The sequence below is a fragment of the Taudactylus pleione genome, unplaced genomic scaffold (assembly GCF_031769625.1).
Source record: "Taudactylus pleione unplaced genomic scaffold, aTauple2 ptg001107l, whole genome shotgun sequence".
NCBI classification, from domain to species: domain Eukaryota; kingdom Metazoa; phylum Chordata; class Amphibia; order Anura; family Myobatrachidae; genus Taudactylus; species Taudactylus pleione.
The window spans coordinates 294,490-320,088 of NW_028285508.1; the positions used below are offsets into that span (position 1 = coordinate 294,490).

The following is a 25,599-nucleotide window of genomic DNA, read 5'->3' on the forward strand; positions in this document are numbered from 1 at the left end:
GAAATCATTATTTTTGGTATTCATCAATAATGATCTTTACTAACGACTGGTGCAATTCCCAAATCAGGGGGATTTTTTTTCATCATTCCAACCTAAGAGTTATATAGTGTCTCAGCCTGTAAGGGCTCTATCAAATATACTGTACAGAATCATTTATTTGTGTTAATCAAATGTTGTGTAATTGTTTAAATACCCAGAGGGAGCAGAAAAATAAATGATGGAAACAATCATTTTATCATTAACAGGAAGATGTGGAACAAACAAGACACAATTTGAACATCTCCTTTAACAGAAATTAGCCGGAAAAATGTGTATTTTGGGGAAAAATGTAGAGCAAAGGCTGCTACACCCCAGTGTGGGACATTTGTTACTTCAAAGTTGTTATGTGGTAGAAAACGTGAAGTAAAACATATTGAGATCTAAGCACGTGCATTGGTTATTTATTTCACTTATACTGTTTTTGGCACCATAAGGAAGCACTGTGCGATTTTACACTGACAGATATTTTGGCTGATCAATCGATCGGCCAATATATTGTGTGCCCGTTGGCCAGTGTGTACTAGCGATATGTCTGTGAATGACGCTGTTCACAGACATATCGCATCGGCTCTGCTGTACAGCCGATGGCAGATATACCTGCAGATATACAGTATCTGTCCTTCGGGCAGTCTGCCGATCGCCCCCGTACACTTGCAGCGGCAGCCCCGGGGTGGGGGGGCGGCTTTACGCCTCCCGGGCCAGTGGGACTCAGTGTGTATGACTGACCATCATCTGCAGATATATCTGTTCAGTGTGTACCCAGATTTAAATAACAGAGCGTTGGTACATGTACCCCAGCCCAGAGTGCAAAGCTGAGGGGGGCGCCATTGTGGGATTAATTGCTTAATTTTATAATTAACATGATCCAATTATATTATATTTCTACTATTTTGGCTGCAAGCTGCGATTTGACCCCCAACGATGCTGTAGCAGGGCGTGGCTGGCACCTGATGCCATGAGGTCACACAACATATGCGGGGGGGAGTACTGGGACAGAAGCATGGGTTATCTTTTTAAAGATTTGACCAGTGCCCTTCTAGGTATTAGGGCGCATGTCCAGGTACCAGTTAAGGTGGAAAAGGGTAGTTGCCATCAGGGCAGCAATCATGCTGCCCCCTCGGTCCTTGTGACCTGGGTGGCATCACGGGTTGCACACCCCTTTTTACGACTCTGTGCCCACCTACCAACATGACAGCCTAGAGTGACTCAACAGACTGCACAAAGACAGATAAGTAGCCACCATAAGAAGAACTGACGGGGGTCCAGGGAAGTAGGTGATGGGGGCACTTGCATACGTAAAAGGATAGCAAGGCACTTGGTGGGCTAGGCTTGCCCCATGTGGCTTGGGCACTCATTCGCTCCACAGGTTGGGGGATACAATTGCTCTCTCTCTCTACCAAGCACTAAAATGTCCCAGGAATCAGCTTCATGCTTCAATCTACCTTACAGTAATTATAGTATTGTCAATAAATATAATAGACAGAGATTTGTGACTATGGAACGATGGATAAGTGTTTCACTATTTGGGCGCACACAGCTGCTTTGTAAAGAGATGATTACTGGCAAGCCCTCCGCCATGGCGACCCACGATTTATGTCCCCCAAACTGGCTTCAGTGAATATTTGTAATGATCCTATTATATATTGACACATTTCCAATATACAATACAATCATATCATTTTCTGCCCCCCATATTGGCAAATGAATGTCTACAAAGAAACTGAATGGCAATTTCAAATAGGGGTTAAATAGGGTTAATAAAAAAAAAGACACTATTTTAAATATTTCTGAATGGCAGCCAAGGATCTGGGAGCCTCTGGCAGATGTCCAATCTGTATTGCAATATGTTTTGTCAAAGCCAAATCCTTTGTTTCTTCTATTCGCTGTCCAACTCATTACGCTACTAAATGGCAATAAGAGGGGAAAAAGGGAGAAGAGGAGGGGCTTATGTCACTGCTGACCACATGACCAGTCTGGCTCCCATCCAAACCAGTCTTACCAATACAAAACGCAGCCCCTGTACTGGGTAGGGAGCAGTGACTGGGAAAGGTCTTTGGCAGAACACAGCCCTCACTAGAAGGAGCCAGCCTCCTCCAATTGACACTAGCAGCTTGCATTGGAATCAGCACAGGAAGCTCAGATCTCTGCACAGCAACCAGCAACATGAATGTCAGCCACTGGCTCCTGGCACTTGCCCTGCTCATTTTAACCTTCACTACAGCTTTTGGAGGTGAGTCTGTCTCCTCGAACCTGCGCTAGTGCACACATAGAATAATATTTAATTTGATACAATAATGCAAGTCTTTAAATTTTATTATATATATGTATTTGCAAAAATTTCATTCATTCGCACAAAAGTTCACCAAAAAAAAGAATGTTTGAAAATGAAATGGTCCTGAACTTGGTGCAGCGGAGCTTGCAATCTAGATTTATAGGTGAAATGGATTGAGAGACATTTTAAAGCAGTGTTAATAATCAACTGGTATGGTTCATTGACCAGCCAGGACTGTGCTGTATGTAGTGAACAGTTCTATGTTTTGGTACTTTGTTAACAAACCCCCCCCCCCAAAAAAAGCTAATAACTTAAGCGCCTTGTTTTACATAAAGTCATTAGAAGAATTTTATGAGAAATGGAAAACGTTTAAATTGCTCCACAGTGACAACTGTAAAGACTCATTTTGTTTTCACATTTATTCAGTTGTTCTGTAGGTTTTTGTGTCATATTGTGTCAAGTTTTTATAGTTCTGTTTGATGTTGACTTTAAGAATGTTGCATTATGTATTGTTTTATTAATGGTCTGAAAGCTGCTAGTGCTCTGTGTATGGCTCACATACATTATTCATGCATGAATGGGCCTTATAATTAGAGTAATTCAGCTTTAGGTTGGGTTCTAATCTGGTCCTATAGCAGCGGTGTTATATACCATGGTAACCCATGCTATAGGAACAAAAGCAGGCACTTCTAATACCTCGAATCATTTTATCAGCATTTCCCCTGGCACAGCATGGAACAGCCTGTGGCATCTGGTACTGATAAAGATCATTTTTTTTGCATTAGAATTATCAAATGGAAAAGTGAACATTTTTAATGAGCTGATTTTTGTTGAATTCCCTCTGTTCACTACCCTGATGTGCAGAATGGGGAATCTTTCTGAGGGGTAAGAGCTGGTAGAAAAGCATTTGTCCTGCATAACATTAGTCGTGTAGACATGTGTGCAACAGAATTACAAATATAGTATATACGCTACTGACAACTAAGGGCCGGATTCAGTTAGCCGCGAAAGCGAAATGATTCTGCCTCAGTCGCGTGTTTTGCGGCGAAGTTTTCGCCTGCTTACTCAATGCGCGCACCCGCTTTTCGCCCTAATCAATTGTAAAACAGGCAAAAACGCATATGGGCGAATGCAATGAATAGTGGAACTGGCGGAAAGGTCAGTTTTTTTGGGGGGGAAATCACTCTGTGCCCCCAATAAAGCCTAACGCACCTATTATTAGCCATAATAATAGTAATTAGGGATCTTTTTTTGAGTCAAAAGGCTGTTTTATGCATATTTGCATAAGTGTGGACAAATTATATTAAGCAATGTTTTTTATGGAAAATAATTGCTGTAGTTAAATTGGGGGTACATGTAAATGGGTACTAGTATATTTTGGGTTTTAATTTTAAATACACCTGCTGCAGCCTCCTGCAATCCTAAAAACACCTGTCCCATCCAGAGAGCCCCTAAAAACACCTGTCCCATCCAGAGAGCCCCTAAAAATACCTGTCCCATCCAGAGAGCCCACCAACATACCTGTCCCAGTACTTTAGACCCATTTACTAATACTTTTAAAATTTTCACCCAAAAATGATGTCTTTTTTTAGGGGTGAATTAAGATAATTGTTTAATTTTTTTGCTTAATTAGTCATTAGGGGGGGTGTCCAAAGGGTTCTGAACCAAGTCCCCACATTTGTACCCCAAAATATGGATTTTGCACTTCTTCTCCCGCCTTTTGCTGGAGAAACTTTTTCGCCTGTTTTTGCCTATGGAGTTTTCACCTAGGCGAAAATGTCCTGGAAATGAATACGGCGATTCTTTGAAAACAGTCGCTTTTTGCCTCTAATTGAATACGGGCCTTAATGTGATAATATGTCACAACAATACCCAACAAACATTCCTGGCGGCTTAAATTCTTTTGCTGCACTTGCTAAATTCTAGTTACATTTCTTTACAGTGCCGAATAAGTCTACAGTAGCTCTGAAGGTGCATTGTATTATACCTGTATTGTATCATACCTCTATTGGATCATACCTGTATTGTATTATACCTGTATTGTATCATACCTCTATTGTATCATACCTGTATTGTATCATACCTGTATTGTATCATACCTCTATTGGATCATACCTGTATACTACCTTACTTGTAACAGTTTGTGGACATTCAAGATGTGGTTTATTTACAATGCATGGCGCCCCTAGTGGGCAAAACAAGTCATAGGCTGGAATAGTCCTGTACTGAATATTGGCAGGGATAATTTTTGAACCATGCAATTCTCAGACACAGAGCAAAACTGTCCTACAATATGGATAATTATTTATTTTTTTTAAAAGAGGAAAATATGTATTTGTAACCCTGCTTTTAAATAATGTCGCCATACTCGGTTTGCTTTTCTAGATAAACAAAGCGCACTTGTTGTCCCAACTCCCAACTGCGCTAAACTTTTGGTGAGGATTCTTGGAAAGATCAGATAGGGGTTGTGCAAATATTGAGAGTTAATAAATCACAGGCTCTCACCTATTGGCCCTGGGTGGTGGGACATGGTCTGATTTAGTGTGCACCTGGCTGGTGACCACGTCCACACCGCCCACCTTATTCATTGGGACCATCTATAGTGATCCCCCCTCCTCAGTCACTTGCTGCGGATGGGATCTAATCCTTATCTCTGGGGGATAATATCCTACTGAGCACCACAATTCATTACACTGGTCCCTGATCTGATTAGCCTCCTGATAATAAGAGAGATTGTCCTGTCACTGTCTGCACAGTGGTGTAAGCTGATACATGCTTCATATGAAGAGGCTTCACCACCTGTCTGTCAGCTACCTCTTACCTAGAACCTCCATGTAGTAAAGCTGAGATGTGTTTGCCGGTAACAAGGAGGCCTTGGAACAAGTGTTAGGAGATTTTGTAATGATGAGAAAACATTTACACTAAGTCTTATGTTACATAGCACCACTAATCTCTCACCCCCAGTATGTGTCATTGTGTTGGGGTATAAACTGCAATTAAGATTGTGTGATGTATTTATCCCGGGCCATAAACTAAATTACACCCCATTTACCACCCTGCAAGTTGCTGTTTGCCAGGAGATAAATGCAGTCTATACGTTTCTTTACCATCATTTTGGAAGACGGACAGTTGCTATAGGGACTTTTGTATTATTCTATTAACCTGTGAATAGTTGGGACACATGTAGCATGGAGTGCACGTACTACATTTAGGTTTTTATCGGTGTTTAGTGGAAGTAATAATATGTACATGATATAAATGTTCTGATACAAGGACTTGCTGATAGCATGCAATGTACACACACAAGGATAATGTTCCATTACGACTCTGTGCTCCAGACCTGTACCCTGATGTGCTAAACATAACTGATTTCAGGTTCTTCATTGTAATCATCCCTCCCATCATTTACAGTGTGATTGAGAGACCTTCAGAATTGAATAAGCCGTGATATGTGATGTGTGTCTATAGTGCATACACCACATGAAACATAATGATCATGAGATAGATGTACTAAGTCGTGGACAGAGATAAAGTACAAACCAATCAGCTCCTGGCTGTCATGTTACAGGCTGTGTTTGCCAAATGACAGTTAGGAGCTGATTGATTGGTACTTTATCTCTCCAAGGCTTAGTACATAGACCTCGCAGTCTGTAACATGACAGTTAGGAGCTGATTGGTTGGTACATTAGCACCTTTCCCCAACAGAGGATTCTGTACATTATAAGGTTTATACAGCCCACTCCTCTTTTTCCTAATTCCCTTCATCCCACTTGTTACATCCCCACAGGAATTCCCTCACACACTGCGTCAGCTGCTGGTAAACATATTGTAACAGTAACCTTATTGCCCATTGTAACCCAACACTCAGTACAGGTGATTACCTGTACTGTGATTTCTACGGCTTTGATCTGTGTTATCACAACGTTGGACAGTAAGGTGCAGGAATTATCCACTATTATGTATAGTCACCAATTGCTAATTAGATGAGTCCTTTGTTTGTGTATCACAATGACCAGGAGATCAAAGTACACGGTAATTGTACACCTATATAGTCATATACAAATACAGGGTCTATTTAGCACATCACTGTCCCTATAGTAATGTATTGTTGTCATTAAGTTATCTGCAGCTGATTTTCATTAACCATGTGTTGCTGTAGGTCAGGCTTATATTACGCTGATATCCCTCACAAAAAGACATTGCATTTTATTAAGGCATAAACTGTACGATCCGTGCCACTTGTAGACGCGCAAAATCTTAAGTAGGTTTCTATGGGGGTTCCGTTGCTGTCAGATTTATCAAGCAACCCAGAGTTTGTCCCCGGCGTTAGCTGCTGTAGCCTACGGCCTACATTCCACAAGAATTACCAGGAGAGGGTTCCTCCAGAAACATCCCCGGCAATGGCCGCCGCACATGTGTGGTCAGCAGATCGCACATACGCAGTAACGCTGTGGGGGTTCCAAGAGAGAAGAGAAATGTCTCCTAATGCGATCACTTCACTTCTAGCACATTCCCACGAATATTAATTTCTTATTGCTACGAATAGCGTCAATAAGAAATGACTTATTGGGTGAATATTGCGTGGCGCCATTGGGTCCTAATAATGGATAGGCCCCTGTAAGCCCAGACCGTCGCACCTCTGTGAAACTTCAAACCTCGATTTAGGCAAGACTATGCTCATCTCTCTCCACTTGTGAGCTCCTGTCTTCAGATCCCATTAGTAGACACAGGACAGAGAACTCAGCCAGCTAGCCCTGAGGCCATATAGTAGCTATACCCTGATACATTGTGCGACCTCCGTGTTATCTCTGTTGCTGGATGTTTACCCAACTAATGTAATGTAATGTAGACATCCACAGGGTTCTCTCACAGCAGGAAGGATTATATCTGCCAGATAGCATCGCATGTGCGTGTGTTAGCACTAATAGACAGGTCTGAGCCCCATATCGGGGAGAGGGATCATCCACAATCTGGATACTTATCACTCCTAACATAAATAACCGAAAAAAACTTTTATGTCAAAAGATGTTTTTCTTTTTCATGACACGCAATTTTTTTTTTTTGTAATTATTACACAGTTCTTTTGTTGCCTATCATAAAAATAAAATTAAAAAATTCTATGGGGCTTCCTGTGCCATGGGTCCACAGCGGATAACTCGAATATCTGCCGCGGACCTTTTTAATACATTTGGCGAGCCATATTGCGGTAAACCTCTTCAAATGTTAGTTTTCGGAGGTTTTATCACATTTTTAACATTGATACATCTCCCTTGGTCTATGTACTAAGCCTTGTAGACAGATAAAGTACCAACCAATCAGCTCCTGTGTTTGAAAAATGACAGGAGCTGATTGGTTGGTACTTTATCTCCAGCCTATTTATCAACAAGTTTTATCATTCACAACGAGAAATAAAACTTGTTGCGTATTATAGCGGTGCTCCAGCCTATCAGCTCCTAACTGTCATCTGTTTGAAAAATGACAGTTGGGACTGGTTGGCTTGAGAACCATTTGTTGTGACTGATAAAACTTGTTGATGAATAGGCCCCTCAGGGGTCCATTCATTATGTTGGTTATCGCGGTCCGAGTAGACACAGATAATTAACATTCTCACTCGTGGCGAGCGACGTCACAATTTCACTATTGCTCAGGCGCGGATACAGCTTATCTGAAAATCGTCTGTCTCCCCAAAACTTAGCACTGCTGAGTCTGACCTAGCAGTGCTAGTGCGCGTTCACGCAGGCACACAGGGCCCCGGCGTCCCGCAGAATGAGCCTGACAAGGGTGGAGGAATACGAAAGGTTCCCTCTTTGAAACCCGGGATGCCGAGTGCAGGAGCAAACCCCATCTGAAGATGGCAAATGCTCCTACAGTCAAGCTCCAAAAATATAGTATTTTCGAAAGCTTGATGAATTTAGGTACTCATACTAGTGTATGGGGACAGCAGCGAGAAAGGTAAGCAGGAGATATCTGTGATACTAGTGTATGGGGACAGCAGCAATTAGGAGAGGAAGGTAGGCAGGAGATATCTGTGATACTAGTGTATGGGGACAGCGGGTCATTCCGGGAGAGGAAGGTAAGCAGGAGATATCTGTGATACTAGTGTATGGGGACAGCGGGCCATTCCGGGAGAGGAAGGTAAGCAGGAGATATCTGTGATACTAGTGTATGGGGACAGCGGGCCATTCCAGGAGAGGAAGGTAAGCAGGACATATCTGTGATACTAGTGTATGGGGACAGCAGGCCATTCGGGGAGAGGAAGGTAAGCAGGAGATATCTGTGATACTAGTGTATGGGGACAGTAGGCCATTCCGGGAGAGGAAGGTAAGCAGGAGATATCTGTGATACTAGTGTATGGGGACAGCGGGCCATTCCGGGAGAGGAAGGTAAGCAGGAGATATCTGTGATACTAGTGTATGGGGACAGCGGGCCATTCCGGGAGAGAAAGGTAAGCAGGAGATATCTGTGATACTAGTGTATGGGGACAGCGGGCCATTCCGGGAGAGAAAGGTAAGCAGGAGATATCTGTGATACTAGTGTATGGGGACAGCAGCCATTCCGGGAGAGGAAGGTAAGCAGGAGATATCTGTGATACTAGTGTATGGGGACAGCGGGTCATTCCGGGAGAGGAAGGTAAGCAGGAGATATCTGTGATACTAGTGTATGGGGACAGCGGGCCATTCCGGGAGAGGAAGGTAAGCAGGAGATATCTGTGATACTAGTGTATGGGGACGGCGGGCCATTCTAGGAGAGGAAGGTAAGCAGGAGATATCTGTGATACTAGTGCATGGGGACAGCGGGCCATTCCGGGAGAGAAAGGTAAGCAGGAGATATCTGTGATACTAGTGTATGGGGACAGCAGGCCATTCGGGGAGAGGAAGGTAAGCAGGAGATATCTGTGATACTAGTGTATGGGGACAGTAGGCCATTCCGGGAGAGGAAGGTAAGCAGGAGATATCTGTGATACTAGTGTATGGGGACAGCGGACCATTCCGGGAGAGGAAGGTAAGCAGGAGATATCTGTGATACTAGTGTATGGGGACAGCGGGCCATTCCAGGAGAGAAAGGTAAGCAGGAGATATCTGTGATACTAGTGTATGGGGACAGCGGGCCATTCTGGGAGAGAAAGGTAAGCAGGAGATATCTGTGATACTAGTGTATGGGGACAGCAGGCCATTCTGGGAGAGAAAGGTAAGCAGGAGATATCTGTGATACTAGTGTATGGGGACAGCGGGCCATTCCGGGAGAGGAAGGTAAGCAGGAGATATCTGTGATACTTGTGTATGGGGACAGCGGGCCATTCTGGGAGAGAAAGGTAAGCAGGAGATATCTGTGATACTAGTGTATGGGGACAGCGGGCCACATCGGAAGAGAAAGGTAAGCAGGAGATATCTGTGATACTAGTGTATGGGGACAGCGGGCCATTCTGGGAGAGAAAGGTAAGCAGGAGATATCTGTGATACTAGTGTATGGGGACAGCAGGCCATTCTGGGAGAGAAAGGTAAGCAGGAGATATCTGTGATACTAGTGTATGGGGACAGCGGGCCATTCCGGGAGAGGAAGGTAGGCAGGAGATATTTGTGATACTTGTGTATGGGGACAGCGGGCCATTCTGGGAGAGAAAGGTAAGCAGGAGATATCTGTGATACTAGTGTATGGGGACAGCAGGCCCTTCGGGGAGAGGAAGATAAGCAGGAGATATCTGTGATACTAGTGTATGGGGACAGTAGGCCATTCCGGGAGAGGAAGGTAAGCAGGAGATATTTGTGATACTAGTGTATGGGGACAGCGGACCATTCCGGGAGAGGAAGGTAAGCAGGAGATATCTGTGATACTAGTGTATGGGGACAGCGGGCCATTCCGGGAGAGAAAGGTAAGCAGGAGATATCTATGATACTAGTGTATGGGGACAGCGGGCCATTCTGGGAGAGAAAGGTAAGCAGGAGTTATCTGTGATACTAGTGTATGGGGACAGCTGGCCATTCTGGGAGAGAAAGGTAAGCAGGAGATATCTGTGATACTAGTGTATGGGGACAGCGGGCCATTCCGGGAGAGGAAGGTAAGCAGGAGATATCTGTGATACTTGTGTATGGGGACAGCGGGCCATTCTGGGAGAGAAAGGTAAGCAGGAGATATCTGTGATACTAGTGTATGGGGACAGCGGGCCACATCGGAAGAGAAAGGTAAGCAGGAGATATCTGTGATACTAGTGTATGGGGACAGCGGGCCATTCTGGGAGAGAAAGGTAAGCAGGAGATATCTGTGATACTAGTGTATGGGGACAGCAGGCCATTCTGGGAGAGAAAGGTAAGCAGGAGATATCTGTGATACTAGTGTATGGGGACAGCGGGCCATTCCGGGAGAGGAAGGTAAGCAGGAGATATCTGTGATACTTGTGTATGGGGACAGCGGGCCATTCTGGGAGAGAAAGGTAAGCAGGAGATATCTGTGATACTAGTGTATGGGGACAGCGGGCCACATCGGAAGAGAAAGGTAAGCAGGAGATATCTGTGATACTAGTGTATGGGGACAGCGGGCCATTCTGGGAGAGAAAGGTAAGCAGGAGATATCTGTGATACTAGTGTATGGGGACAGCAGGCCATTCTGGGAGAGAAAGGTAAGCAGGAGATATCTGTGATACTAGTGTATGGGGACAGCGGGCCATTCCGGGAGAGGAAGGTAAGCAGGAGATATCTGTGATACTTGTGTATGGGGACAGCGGGCCATTCTGGGAGAGAAAGGTAAGCAGGAGATATCTGTGATACTAGTGTATGGGGACAGCGGGCCACATCGGAAGAGAAAGGTAAGCAGGAGATATCTGTGATACTAGTGTATGGGGACAGCACAGATATCTGTGAAATCTCCTGCATGACCTTTTAGATTAATGGCCCCAAAACTTAATTTCTACAAAAGCAGGAGAAAATTTTAAATTTCACCGGCTTTCAAAGAAATGAAGTGATAATGAATAGACCTCATAGTACCTTAATGGTTTGACACAGAATTGTAGATTTAAGAGGCTGATCTGTAATGTCTCTCCTGGCCTGCTGTCAGCCTAATGTCAATACAGTGCTATGATTGGTCAGTGCAGGCCAATTAATGTAGCATATGATAATCATGTGTCCGATACAGTTACATGAGATACATATCCCACCAAAGCGTTAATCCCCTAACTAGACCATTACATGATGAGCAACTTCTCTGTTTATCAAGCGAATGCCACCTTTCAGCGAGAGAGTACTATTTATTATTGGCTAGGGCGAATTACTATAACCTAGGCTAAATTAAACTTCTAATGTACATCTCCGTAGACCGCGTCCTGTGAATCCATGATGACATTTACTTTTAGCCTGACAGCCGCCTCTAGAGACCGACGCCTAACGCTGGGCCTCCTGGTTACACAGTGATGATACAGTTCTGACCTTTCAGATAACATACCCTTCAGTCTTCTTTACCTAGTAAAGTGCACGTACAAAACACACACATACTGTAAATTGGCAACAGGAACCAAAGTGTTTGCTTAATGTAATCAGTAATCCCAAACAGGCTTTACTTTAGATGAGAACCTTTGATTGATATAGGGCCTGATTAATAGTTGTACGCAATTTGCATCTGCGCTGCGTGTTTGGAATGCGAAAATATATAAATGTGAATATGTCAACGCTGCGCGAGACATCTAATGGCAAAGGACGCCAACTACCAGCATTGCAGATCCTAGGGCAGCGTTGGCGTCGGAGGATCGCCTTCGCGACCATCATTTGCATCATCGGCCGTCTCAGTGTTCCTGAGGATACTCAGAATGGACGCTTGTTCTCCGCTGCCGAGGCCAGTAAATCTGCATCAGAAGTCGCAGACATTGGCCACAGCACGCCTTGAAAATGAGGCCGACACGCCCCCAAAAAGCCGCAACAAGTCAGTCCTGCTGCGACTTAGGGGGCACTGCGACCATTCTCGTGGACACAGATGCATAATACAGATCCTGCGCATGCGCCGATCGCCCACCAACAGAGTTCTATGTAAACCATCAGGTTTGCACTTTGCCTACAGCTCCGAAGTTCTGACGAGGATTATACATTAGTAAATAGAAAACTATCATATGTATATCCAGGATAACAACACACAAAAGCTCTGTGTGTTCCTATATAAACAGTGGAGATCATAAAACCCTGAGGTGGTGATTTCTTGCCATCATACAGGAACATTTCAATTTCTTTTAATATATTGGATTAATTCAAACTGAAACCCCATTGATAAATCATATGAGAGCACCCTCATTTCTTCTACACCCTCTGCTCTAGGAATTGCTCTTGGCAATCATCACATCCCAACCATGTCCCCTTCCCAGGACACGGAGACATTATAAGTGACTGAATAGCACCTCGGGGAGGGAGGGCAGAGAGGATGGGTCACTGCAGACAGGGCCTCTCCCCTGACACACTAACAAGCCTCATTCCGTCTGGTGATTTGGGGTCACAGCAAAGAGCAGAACAATGATGATTCCAGTCCTCTAGTAAAATGATCAGACCCGACCTGTGCCACAGATATCCCAAACTTCACTCCAGTCCCCCTTTATCCGTTAATTAGAATGAATGCTAAGAGCAGCCGTGCAGTGTAGCAACCAGAGCTGTGTGATCTGGGCTGTGTAACAATGGGCTGATTCTGCCTGCGGAGAATGGACACAATGTAACGTTACCACAATGAATGAGGACACATATTGTCTAGGAAGCGTTACTCGCACAATCCAGGAAGTTGTCCGTTGGGCTATAATACATTATTCACATCTGGCCTGAGAATGATTCTCATATGATACACGAGTTGGCTGCAAGTCCTTAACCACAACCATCTTCCTTTCCCCCTCGGCCTGGGCGGCAATAAGTGAGCAATCAGCCTCTGAGAGTCTTATATAATAGATGCTAATTGCTAATTACCAGGAGCAGGATTCATACAGTATATGGGGGGGGGGGGGGGAGATGTGTCAAGCCTGCTAAAAAGGACAAGTAGAGGTGTTCTCCATAGCAATCCAATCAGCTTATAGCTATCATCTAGCTAGTACATTCTCTAAAATGTTAGGTACAAGCCGATTGGTTGCTAGGGGCGACTCCTCCTCTTCTCCTCATTGGCAGGTTTGGTATATCTCCCTTATAATAGTAACATTAGATCTTCATTTTAGTGCATTCATCGCAGACCCACAATGGTGGAATAGATCAGGCCTACAGCTGGTACTGCATGCTGGGACTTGTACTTCTACAATGCCAATAGAGCCACAGGTTGTGCAGACCTGAAATTCATCAACCAAACCAGATGAAACGTCCTGTCGGCTGATGATGACCGGCATTGTGTGGTCATGTGCTGCCTGGAAGCATGGCGCAGATGGGGCTCTTGTGATTTGTATTTCAGCCCATAAGGTCAATAACTAAACCTGTACAGATTGGCCATCAGTGTTCAGGGCCCGAGCTAGTCGGACAAGCAATAGATGTCACAGGGCCCAATGCGGCTGCGTTTAGCGATGTTTGGCGGTAAACATATCCGCGTTCCATAGACAGAAGGCCTTGACCTGAAACCTGGAGCCTTAGTATGATCACAGAACTTCTCTGCTAACTAATGTTCTTACGTCACCCCGTAGGGCGCCCTCCTGAATCATCATACTGATCTTTGCAGCAAGCAGGAAGGTGAATTCCAGGTACAACATCTGTCACCTGTCCCGACATTAAATCTGCTATACAGAGACCAGTATGCGGGCTGCCGAGTCTGTGGTTGCAAATCACATATTTCACCCTAAACTGTTTTATCTAAATCTGTCCCACCTGTGGATTGCAGCCAGAACTTCAGAAGAGATGTGAAAGATCAAGGAGAATATTTATGTTTTCAGAGCAAATGTTGCTGCCGCCAGTAAGCTGGGTTGTTGGGGATTTTTTTTAGGACTGCGTGAAAATTTTGGATCAGCAGTGAACAGAAAAGTGATAAGAATCAGGTTTTGGGCAAAGGTGACAGGTGCTGGGTATCGGTGACAGGTGCTGGGTATCGGTGACAGGTGCTGGGTATCGGTGACAGGTGCTGGGTATCTCTTTGAAGGATTTTGTTCTGTAGACCTGCTGCGATTTCTCAGGATATTTATCACCAGGTACATTGGAAAGGGATGTGTAGTAATAAAACTTACTGACTGTAAATCACATGCAACCAACATATGTAAATACCTGTATGGAAAGTAGCACTTCAAAGGGTCTTTGTTTATAATTGTTTGAAGTCGGACATCTGCTGTACATGTAGTTTTGGACTCGCAGCACACAGAAATTAATAACTAGTTAATGGGATTCATAGAAACCTATTCTCACTGCTTCCGTCTGTATTCTTGCAGCAATTAAGAGCGATAGTGGTGTTTGATGTCTGATGAACTGACATCACTAGCACTTACCAACAATTACCTCCTATTGCATACCTCCCAATTGTCTTTATTCAGATGGGTCAGTCCCAATATGTCCTGATTCGCCCCCAGCATTCCAAAGGTGCAATGATTAGAAACCATCAATGGTTGGAAACCCTCAATGATCCCGATTTAATGGAACCTTTCCATTCGATGCTGTGATTGCGATGGTTGCCAACATTGCATGCTTGTTTCTGTTGGCTCATCCGATGGTTACTTATGTCCTTTTAGCTGCGGATACCCACAACACAGCACACAAATTTCCAGGTGCCAGCATGTGCACTAAATAATTGGCGATGGTTAAGTATGAAATACCGCCGGCCGCATGATTCCCGGCAGTGGCAGCCGACAGCTGAACAGATCCCGGCAGCAGCAGCCCGACAGCGGTGGAAATCCCGAACGTCCTGAGGTAAGTAAAAACTAACCTAACCTAACCCCCTAACCCTCCTTAGAGGTGCCTAACCCTAACCTTCCCCCCAGTGCCTAACCCTAATCCCCCCCCCTTCCCCGCTGCCTAAACCTAAGTCCCCTGGTGGGGTGCCTAACCCTAAGTCCCCCCCGGGTGCCCTAAACCTAACCCCCCCGCGGCTGTCCACTCGCGGCGTCCGGCATCACTACAATCGGGATGCCGGGCGCCTGTCTGCCGGCGTTGGGAAAATGACAGGCATCTAGATGGGATAACCCACGCTGGGATAAAGCAGTCGGGAAGCCGGCTGTCGGGATCACGCCAGCCGGTTTCCCGATTGCATAACGTTAAACCATCCAGTCATTCTTTCACGATAGCTGCATGCCATTACAAGGAATATTGCAATGGTGGCAAAATGCAATGGCGTTGGCACCACCACTATCCAATGGCTATCCCTATGTTTAAGACTGAGGAAAAGAAATGGGGGGAGGGTTGATCCAGCTCCCCAGAAGTACATGTCACACCCTCATGATGCAAACTTTTAGCCTGAATTCCCGACTTTATATATTAAGAGCAGGGTCGTACCTATAATGGGTGCAGGGTGTGGCATACGGGCCCCCGGGTCCAGGGGGGCTCACCCCGCACACCTTGCACCCGTAAGTAATTATACTTACCTCTCCGTCGATTCTCAAAGTGTTGCTCCGCAGCGCCGGACCGGCGCTGTAGAGCAGCAAACGCTCACTGGAGTCAATGACGGTGGCCATTTTCCCAGTGATCTGCATATGCGCAGAAAAGATGTCCCCGGGAAAGTAGATGCGGGTGCCATTTTTCCGGAGACCCGCGCATGCGCTGTAGATTCTGGCATGAAACCAGAATCTACAGCGCTCATTGCCGCTGAGCCGCCGTTAGAGAGGAGGGGGCCGAAACTGAGGCTGCACACGGGCCCCCTCCTCTCTTAAAATGCCCCTGATTAAGAAGTGTGCTATTAAAAAAATCCCCTCCATACTTTCTAATACAGAGACCCGCCATATTCCAACCAGAAAAACTTCACTCCGCTGTTTCAAATCCAGCACCACAACAGCATGAAGTTGTGATACTAAAATCACTAGTCGGCATCAAATTTAGGTGTCTATTTACTAAGCAGTGTTAGGAGAAGTGAAAAGTGAAGAGTGAAAAGTGATAAGGTGCCAGCCAATCAGCTCCCAACTGTCATCTCACAGCCTGTGTTTGAAAAATGACAGTTGGGAGCTGATTGGCTGGCACCTTATCACTTTTCACTCTTCACTTCTCCTAACACTGCATAGTAAAAAGACCCCTAAACATTTTCGCAAATGGACATCAAGTCCAACGTCACTTATAATTCAGGTCACATGGTTGATACACATACATTTGCTAATGTTGCTAGTATGTGGCCAAAACTGGACTCAGATCAACGCATTTCGCTGTGGAGCCGATGGGCTTGACCCCGTGCGTGTCTTTTCAGCACTACAGACAGGAAGTCTTCTGTGCATATGAAAAACTAAATCCACCCTGTCATGAAAAAGTATGTGTATATACTGTATATATTATTTATTTATAATTTGAAAATTAAAAGATACTTTCTCATTCTGGATGAGGTTTAGGTATTTGTAATAAGTGTCACTTTCGCACAGGACATAAGGTGATTTCTTGCACAGTAAGTGATTGTACACAGCAGTACATACAGAGAGTGACCTACTTGTGGCACGGGAGCTACAGAATGGCATGATGTACTGCTAGAGGAAATGGAGATTTGACCTTTGTCCCCGATAAAGGTATTCATCATACAATAAAGAAAGTGAATACAGATTGGGATCCGGGGTTCTGCGCAGGAGCTGGCTGTCAATTAAACAAATTTTAAAAAAAATGTGAATGGGAAGTTTAGAGAGTAATTAGTGTTTAGTAGATGGGAAACCTCTCTGGCAACAATTCCGGATAACAGAGGCCGATTACAAAGAACTTAGACCTCCAGTGATAATTAAACACCAGTAGTTCCCTAACTTCTAAATACAGGGTTGGCAGAGAGCCGAGCCGCATCCAGGCTGGAACGCTGCAGATTCCTGGATGCTCCAGAAACATTTCACCCAGACTGATCCGATCTGCAAACTATTCCACCTTCTGTACTGGGGAATAAAATGGCAATCATTCATCACTTAGCAGGAAGGGCTCTGAGTGAATGAGGAAAATGAGCAATATACTGTGCTGGGCTGATTTCCAGATAATTTCCTTTATCCAATGTTCCAGAATCCCTGGATTAAGTAGTAGCGAATTGTGCCAAACATGGAGTTGGCTCAGGTTATAGAAGCTGTGAGATAGTGTTGCACAGTGATGGGCAACCTGCAAACCTGGCTACGTGCAGCCCCCCAAAGCCTTCCCCTGCAGCCCCCACCTCCTTCCTGCATTGCTGTCAAGTTTTTTGTTATTACTTATAATGATGATTGTTTAAAAGGACTGCTGATATGTTATTACTGATAGACGTCTCTTTCTTTAATTATGTATCAATTTATCTCACAACTGAGGAAGTTGTAGCACCGAGATGTATTTTATATATATATATATATATATATATCTGAGATAACCGAGGCCGAGGGCGATAACCGAGGCCGATTACAAAGAACTTAGATATATATATATATATATATGTTAATGTTTTATACAACAATGTGACGATGACTTTATCATTACAAGCATGCAAAGACTGTAGCGAAAGGTGATTTTTCTACGGTAACTGCTTTAATACATCTTGATGATCGGTAAAAAGGTCAAATTGCGCTGGATCGACATCAAATGTACAATTTACATCATCACAGGATGTGAAATTCCCAGAAAGTAAATATATTATTAATACAATGATTGTAAATGCTGGAAACAATTCTAAACTTGCATGTTCTATAAGTCAGAGGGTTGCATGAGACTGTAGGTTCACGATACAGCCATGTAGGGAGATGTTACCTTCGCATTAAGGGCCATATGTATCAAAGCTTGATGTAAGATAAAATTGTGAAATATATATCACCAACCAATCAGCTCCAAACTATCATTTCTTAAACACAGCTGCAAAATGTAAGTTAGAAGCTGATTGGTTGGTGATATATATCTCACAATTTTATCTCACATCAAGCTTTGATACATACGCCCCTTAGGGGCCTATTCATTAAACCTAAAAATTCTCTGGAGATAATTAGCTTTAGAACTCTCATGGAGTTCTAGCTAATTATAGGTGGAATTCATCATTCCACCTCTCCATAAGTATCTATTCCGAAAACCTGTCATTTTTGCGATGACAGCTTTTCGGGAAATAGATACTTTTCCTGCCTACACTACCTTATCGCATCTGGAAACAGTGCTGCGCATGCGCTGTTACATCTGTAAAATCAGCGCATGCGCAGCACTGCCTACAGATGCGGTAAGTTTGTGTACCCCCCCTCCGCTCACCTCCCCCCCTCCGGCTCCGTCCTGCTGGTCTGTCATGTGTGCTCCCCAGCAGACCACATAACAGATTAGAAAAAAAAAAAACTTTTTTTTTTTTTGTCTAAACTTTCTTGTGCTCTGCTGGGGAGCACACATGACAGACCAGCCTCCGGAGCCTGAGGACGGAGCAGAGCGCCGGAGGGACTCGTCGGGGGACCTGCACACGCGGATACAAGTAAGTTTCACCTGCTATTCGCCACCTCACAGTGGCGAGTAGTAACTGCATCAAATTCCGAAAATTGATAATTTTCGGAATTTGATGAATACCACAATTTCCACATCCCCATACTAATGTACTAATGTATGGGGAGTGTGGAAATTAACGCAGGGGAACTTAGCAAGGAGATATCTGTGATATCTCCTGTGCTAAGTGGCTACATAAATACCAAAATAACGTTATTTAAGGAAAATGTCCTTAAAAACTTTATTTTAGTGTTGATGAATAGGTCCCTTAGGCTGAAGATGTGCAAGGTTGTAGCAGAATTTAGCACAAATACAATTTTGCACCATTTGCTCTCTAATCAATGAGAGGGGCAGACAGGGACCTGGTTCTGAGTCAGACGCAAAGTGACTATTTTTGCATGAGGACACAAAAGACAGATTTACTACCTTATGCTGATGTGAAATTCTGACTCACGGTATCTATGAGGCACGTCTTGCAAACTCCTAATACATATCGGGAACTGTTTCCACAGATCTGCAGAAATAGCCCATAAGCTGTTTTATCCCTGCACGGGGTACAAGCGCCCTTTAGAAAAAAACATTTAATGAATGAAATCTCCATGGTAAAGAATGAGCATCTGTGGGGAACACGCTGCACAGCATAGCATATGCACAGGGATTACGCATACCATTGCATACAATAACTGGGTTTACATTAATAGGCTGTATAACATAAGGTTGTGATCCCAATCACCGCGAGCAAGTCCTGCTGTGCTAACAACTGTCTTCAATTGCCGGCATTGTGTAATCCCTGCACAATACAGCGGGGGGGGGGAGGGGCCGGACAGAGCGCTCTACCGCTGACATTCACCAGAGAAATAGGAATCAAGGGTTCTATGTACAATCCGCTTCTAACTGTCACTCTAAGGGCTGCGTTTGATAAATGACAGTTAGGAGCTGATTGGTTGGTACTTTATCTCCGTCCACTTTATCTCTCTCCAAGGCTTAGTACATCTTACCCCATAGTCTCAATCCTGCAATGCAAAGAAGTACTATTTGCTTTCGTATGGTGTTGCTCTGTGCCTACAGGCTACATCCGACACACGCTCATTGGCAATATTCTTACAGCACAGAGTCCCTTTAGAGCAGTGCACCCTTCCTAGCGAAATGGGTGGGACGATGTGCAGTAAAATGCTCTGCTAACACTCTGTGGTGCCACAAATGGTGACATTGCCATGCAAGGGTGCAACTATCATAGGTGCAAAGGGTTCAGCCGCAATATGGCTCATTGCCAGGGCCGCCGACAGCCGCGCCAGGCCCAGGTGAGAAGGGGCGTGGTCTAATCACGGGAGGCGTGGCCATGCCCCCTTAAAAAAAAAACTGTCATTTTTGCAGAGCTGCACGCTGGGGAGGGGGGCGCTGTTTGCCCCTCAGCCCGGCGCCCAGCCATTTCGGGGCGCGATCAGCGTGATCGCTCCCCCCATAGGCATGGGAGACTGCCCTGGCTGCTGCTTTAGCAGCCGCAAGCAGTCTCCCAGTGCAGCCCTGCACACAGCAGCTTGTGCTGCTGTGATGTAAGCCGGACCCGGGCCCCCTCCGGGGCCCTCCAGCAAGCCTGGGCCCTGGTAATTTGTACCCGCTTCCCCCCCTCTCGGTGCCAGATACACTATAAATACTGCAAACAATCAATCAGGTAGCAGCTTTTAGGGGTCTATTTACTAAGCAGTGTTAGGAGACAGAGTGATAAGAAAGTGATAAGGTGCCAGCCAATCAGCTCCCAACTGCCATCTCACAGGCTGTGTTTGAAACATGACAGTTGGGAGCTGATTGGCTGGTACCTTAACACTTTTCACTGTCTCCTAACACTGCTTAGTAAATAGACCCCTTAGTCTGGTGCAGACAGACAAATGGAAAAGTGCATCGTAATGATCTGCCCCTTGTTCTTAAAGAAGTTCTTTGTGTTATCGCAATATTTCTCTACTTTGCGTAGATTTTGCATAGAGTGTAAAAGCGCCATCCATCATGAATCGTCTGATGTTCACTAATCAGGACAACAATAGATCATGAGGACGCAGCAGGAGCTTCCTTTATCCACAAATTATATTCCTAGTGATAAAGAGCGGAGAACGGGGTGTCCCCATTGTTTGTGTCAGCCCCAGGGCCGTGCTCGGATTACTTAAGAATGATTTCTTAGAAGATCTGAATAAATAAGACAGGATTATTATTATGCAGACCCTGACACCACGCAACCAAAGAAACCTCTTAAGCCTTTTAGGGATCAGCAGGCAAGGTTGCAGATCTGTTATTACATCTGTTAGCAATAGGTTACAATATATATATAAAAAATGTATTCATATTCTATTCCAATTGGTATAAAAATAGTTTTATGATCCGACACCACCAGGCACTTTTAATATTAAAAAATAATGAGTGTCGTTTTAGTAGTCGCTGTGCCTGACTCCAGAACATGACAGGAGTTTTGGTTTTTTTGGTCTGTGTTTCATAGGAAAGGTTTTACATGTGGATTAAAATACCCTGAAGCATTAGACTCAGCAAAATTCAACATCATATTTAACCCCTTAAAATCAGTGTATAATAAGACGGCATGCACTACCAAAGTGCTTATACTTGTACTATCTGCCATCAGGGACAGAGAAGCCACTCGCTGTATCTGTAACGCAGTCAGACCAGCAATGCATGTAATGTGTTTTCTGTGTATGCGCCAAGTTATCCCGCAAATGTCAGTGATGGATGGCAGACACGACGGCTCCTAGAAATATTAAATAAGATGGATGGGAGGATTTATAGTAAGAGGCCGTAAATCTGGTGACCATTAATTTGCTGTATTTTATATAAGTTATTTTATTATGTCACGCCAGCCAGGACTGTTTCCAGCCATACACACACGTGAGCTCCATTTAATGATGGATTCGGGGTAAAGTGCCAGGGCTGGGAAATCATAGAAAATGTACAAGAGGTGTAGTCTGGGGGCACTGCTACCCTCATTACAAGTGACCAAATGAGTAAGTACGCCAATGATCAGGAATTAGATTTTGTGGCTGAGAAAAGTAAGAGGGTGACTGCTTCGGGCTTTGTTTTAACAGGAGAGAAAGGACACATTGCTTAGTTACTGAGGCTGGTAATGCTGTCTATTCAGCGATAGTTTGTCTTTATTCTGGTAGAGCAGAATGTAGTGCAACGCCTTTTTTTGACAGGTGTATGGTGCAGGCCTATCTATTCTCCCGCAATGGCTGGGAGGCTCCTGAATCTTGGGTGTTGATCCCGGCTGCCCAGAAGAGTATTCAAATCTCCCGAAGCTGCCCGCGTTTGCCTGGCACCACCCACGTCTAAAGTGGGTAGCCTGGGCGGCTGATGACGTGATTCGCGCTGAATTGCATCATCGTAGTCCCGCCACCACTTTACAAGACTGACAATCTGGGCATTGTATAGCATGGGTGTGGGCCCACAAAGACACCATCGTGCAGTCACTCCCCCTGCGCTGCCCACCTATGCCGCGCCTTGCCCCTGCTGTGCCGACCTGGCTGCCCACTCACGGAGGGGGCGGCCAGAAAGTATGCAAGTATGGTGTGATGGTCAGACCTCAGCGAAAGTGTAATTTCTAAATGTCAAAAATTCAACACGTTTACATATCACAAACTGATGGCAAAAACTTCTGTTCAATAATTTACCAATACAATTTTTTTTTTTTCCGTAGCTCCATTAGTGGAAGGGTCAGACAGGAAGGATGAAGAACAGAATATACGAACCCTGGTAAGCTCAAAGAACTCCCGTCATGCAGTTCCTCCGCGCCCAGGGGCCTACAGAAAAGCAAGGCGCCAAAGACCACGGTTGTCCCACAAGGGTCCGATGCCCTTCTAGATAAGGTAACCGAGCAGCATTCACTTATTAATTATCAACGTCAAGTTGTGTTTGAAATGTCAATGCCAATCATTAATGATAAAATCGCACCCTGAGAGCTTCAACAATCAACCTTAGTCAGGGGGGGAGATTGTAGTGTCTGAAGCTGTCCAATGGAATGTAGAAGACTGGTAGATAGTGGGCTTGGGTTACCACCAGTAGGATGTAATTGCATAAGAGAGAATGTAATGTGGGTATACGTGTAAGACATGGTTAGTTTTCTTGAGGTCGCCCTTTAGGGAAAGCAAACTGTAGCAAGATACTATTACAGTCATGGTATGTCTGCTGTAGCGAGGCCAAGACGCCAATTTCATGTCTATATATAAATGCTTTAGTCTATTTTTTAAGCTCAGCTGAATGCAAAACATCTTTTGTGCTATGTGTCCATGGCCTAAAATTTATTTTTTTTCCTTGTTGGCTCAGGATGAACATTGTCCTTTTCCACCGCAATATCTGGTTTGTTTGACTTTGGTCCTTGAGGAAGCTACAAAGGAAAAGCCTCCTGGATCTGTCTGTCTGGTAGCCTTCCGATAAAATCATGGATTTCATGACACCGCTGTGGGAGGGACTTTCCGACCCTTCCATCGGGGTGGTGACTTACGTTGGTCTTCATTGTTTCCTCAGGAAAATTTTCCTTTAATTACCACTGGATCAAGACTAGCTTAAAATGCTTTTGCACTAAGGTTCTCCTTATACCACTTTCTTGGCCTTATATTTCGAAACTCACACTGCCTCCGCAGGAGTGCCCGTTGCTAAAGATCGGGAGGGCACATATGTGTCACGACGAAGGCCAACAAGTCAACAAGGAACATTGGAGGTCCATCAACTTCCATAAGAGTGTATTGGATGTCTGCCAAACAAAGCATAATTACTAATCAAACAGTCTTTCAAGCCGGATAAAGGGACTTTCGTGTCGTTTCTACATATGTACAAATCCGGGCATATGTCATCATGGATTTTTCATAAACGCGTCTACAGGTTCTTCATTAACGTTTTGTCATAGCCCAGATGCCCTCAAAAGCACAAAGGTCAAAGTCACCATTCTCATTTGTGTTAAAAATACGTGTAAAATGAATTGAATCTGTCCTAATAGCACTTTCTATAGCAAAGAAATATACCTTAACGGAGTAATTTAGTGAAATATACAGAAAAAAAACAACAACAGTATTGTCTTTATTTCTAAAATGCTATCTTCCCTCCTTAAACAAATGGATTTATATGTGTATATGTATATGTATATATATGTGTGTATGTATCTCTGAAAAAAATTCTTATTTTTTTTTAAATATTAATGGCTGTATTCTATTTATTTTGTGATATTTTAATTTAAAGCGATTGTTAGAGAACTGTGATTCTTGGGCATTTGCATTGTATTAGAAAAATATATAAAAAAACAAAAATACACTATTGATCGAAAAATTATTTTTATGCAGTAACCTATGACCAAAACACCCCTATTATGATGACAGTGCTGCTCTTAAAAACAGGACTGCAAGTATTCAGCAATGCATTGATATGTCTCAGATCTCATTAACACTCTATAGGTGCAGTAATGCAGACCAGCGGCGCGGCAGTATTTTCTAGATATTGGAGGTTCTATTCACACGCCTCCACTGCCATAAACACCAGCACTACATCTGAGCTCATGCCTCATTTTTATAAGGTGTTTTTGTGTTTTATTGCAGCTGGAAAAGTGTAGCATTTAAAGTTGCACTAGCACCTAGGATAAATATTTTACTAAGGTGCCCTAGCTAGTGCCAAACTAACTGCTCTGCGCGCCTGCTGGTGGCTCCTTTCCACCACTCCATACAGAGGGGAGTGGGGAGTAGGAGGACCAATTACACGCTGCCACCAAGACCTTGCCAAACTTGGTGAATGTAATTGATACAGGTGCTGGATTTGTAGTAAAAAAAAATCTATTACAGAGGTCTAAGTGCAGCTATGAATCTTGCAGTTCATAATGAGCGCTTTGTAAGGGTGTACTCAAATATAATGTTCTTCAGTCACAGATTGTTTTCATTGAACCCTCTTTTGACACTTATCCAAAATGCTTGCTGTCAATGATTCAATCGCTAAACTGACTAGTTTGGAGCGATTAGACCAGTGACAGGAAACCTGGAGCAACTTCAGGAGGAACATGTGCGGCCCTCTAACCTTTGCAAAGGGAAACACATTACCCTTCATTTCAGCACTAAGTTAAAACTGTACATTTTACACAAAGAAGACACCTATCTGTAATAAGACATCAGCAGGAATTTTGACCAAGTGCTACAAACTACAACCAGCTACAACAAATGACAATGAAACAAGATGGAGCTGGGTACGCAGGTGAAGGCTCGGAGGCTCGCACGGGGTCCTCGGGCTGCCTGTTGACCATCACTAGATTAGATATACATGTCGGCTATTCTGGCACTGAAGACTGTTTTTCAAAGAACAGCAACACTGTTGCAACAAAGTAAAAATCTTACTATTGATATGACTTCCTGACAAGTTGCTATGGGTTACAGCACATCTATTCTGCTTGCACAAATGGGCTGCAGTTGGAACATAGAAGAGGTCAGGTGTCAATAATAGTAAGTCATGTCAAAGTTACTGACTTAAGGGTCCCATTGATCAACGAATTTGATCATACGCAAGGAGCTTTAAAACTCGTTGCGTATGATAAATGGTGCTCCAGCCAATCAGCTCCCAACTGTAATTTTTCAAACAGATGACAGTTAGGTGCTGATTGGCTGGAGCACCGTTATCATACGCATCAAGCTTTATCACTCTCTGTGAATGATAAAACTCGTTAATAAATGGGCTCCTAATTGCTTTGTTAATCTTACCAGCGAGGGTAAGAGGGGGTGTATAAAAGTGGAGGTAAAATAATGGCTAATGGGCTGTTTAACCCTGTGC

At 44.2% G+C, this 25,599-nt stretch overlaps 1 long non-coding RNA gene across 1 annotated transcript; it reads left to right on the top strand.

Annotated features, from left to right (window-relative positions):
• Positions 1 to 2,086: 2,086 nt before the first annotated feature.
• LOC148453710 (uncharacterized) lies at positions 2,087 to 25,335 on the top strand. Its single transcript, XR_015874879.1, has 3 exons — positions 2,087 to 2,269; positions 22,499 to 22,667; positions 23,125 to 25,335. It is a non-coding gene; the product is annotated as an uncharacterized LOC148453710 (long non-coding RNA).
• Positions 25,336 to 25,599: the final 264 nt, after the last annotated feature.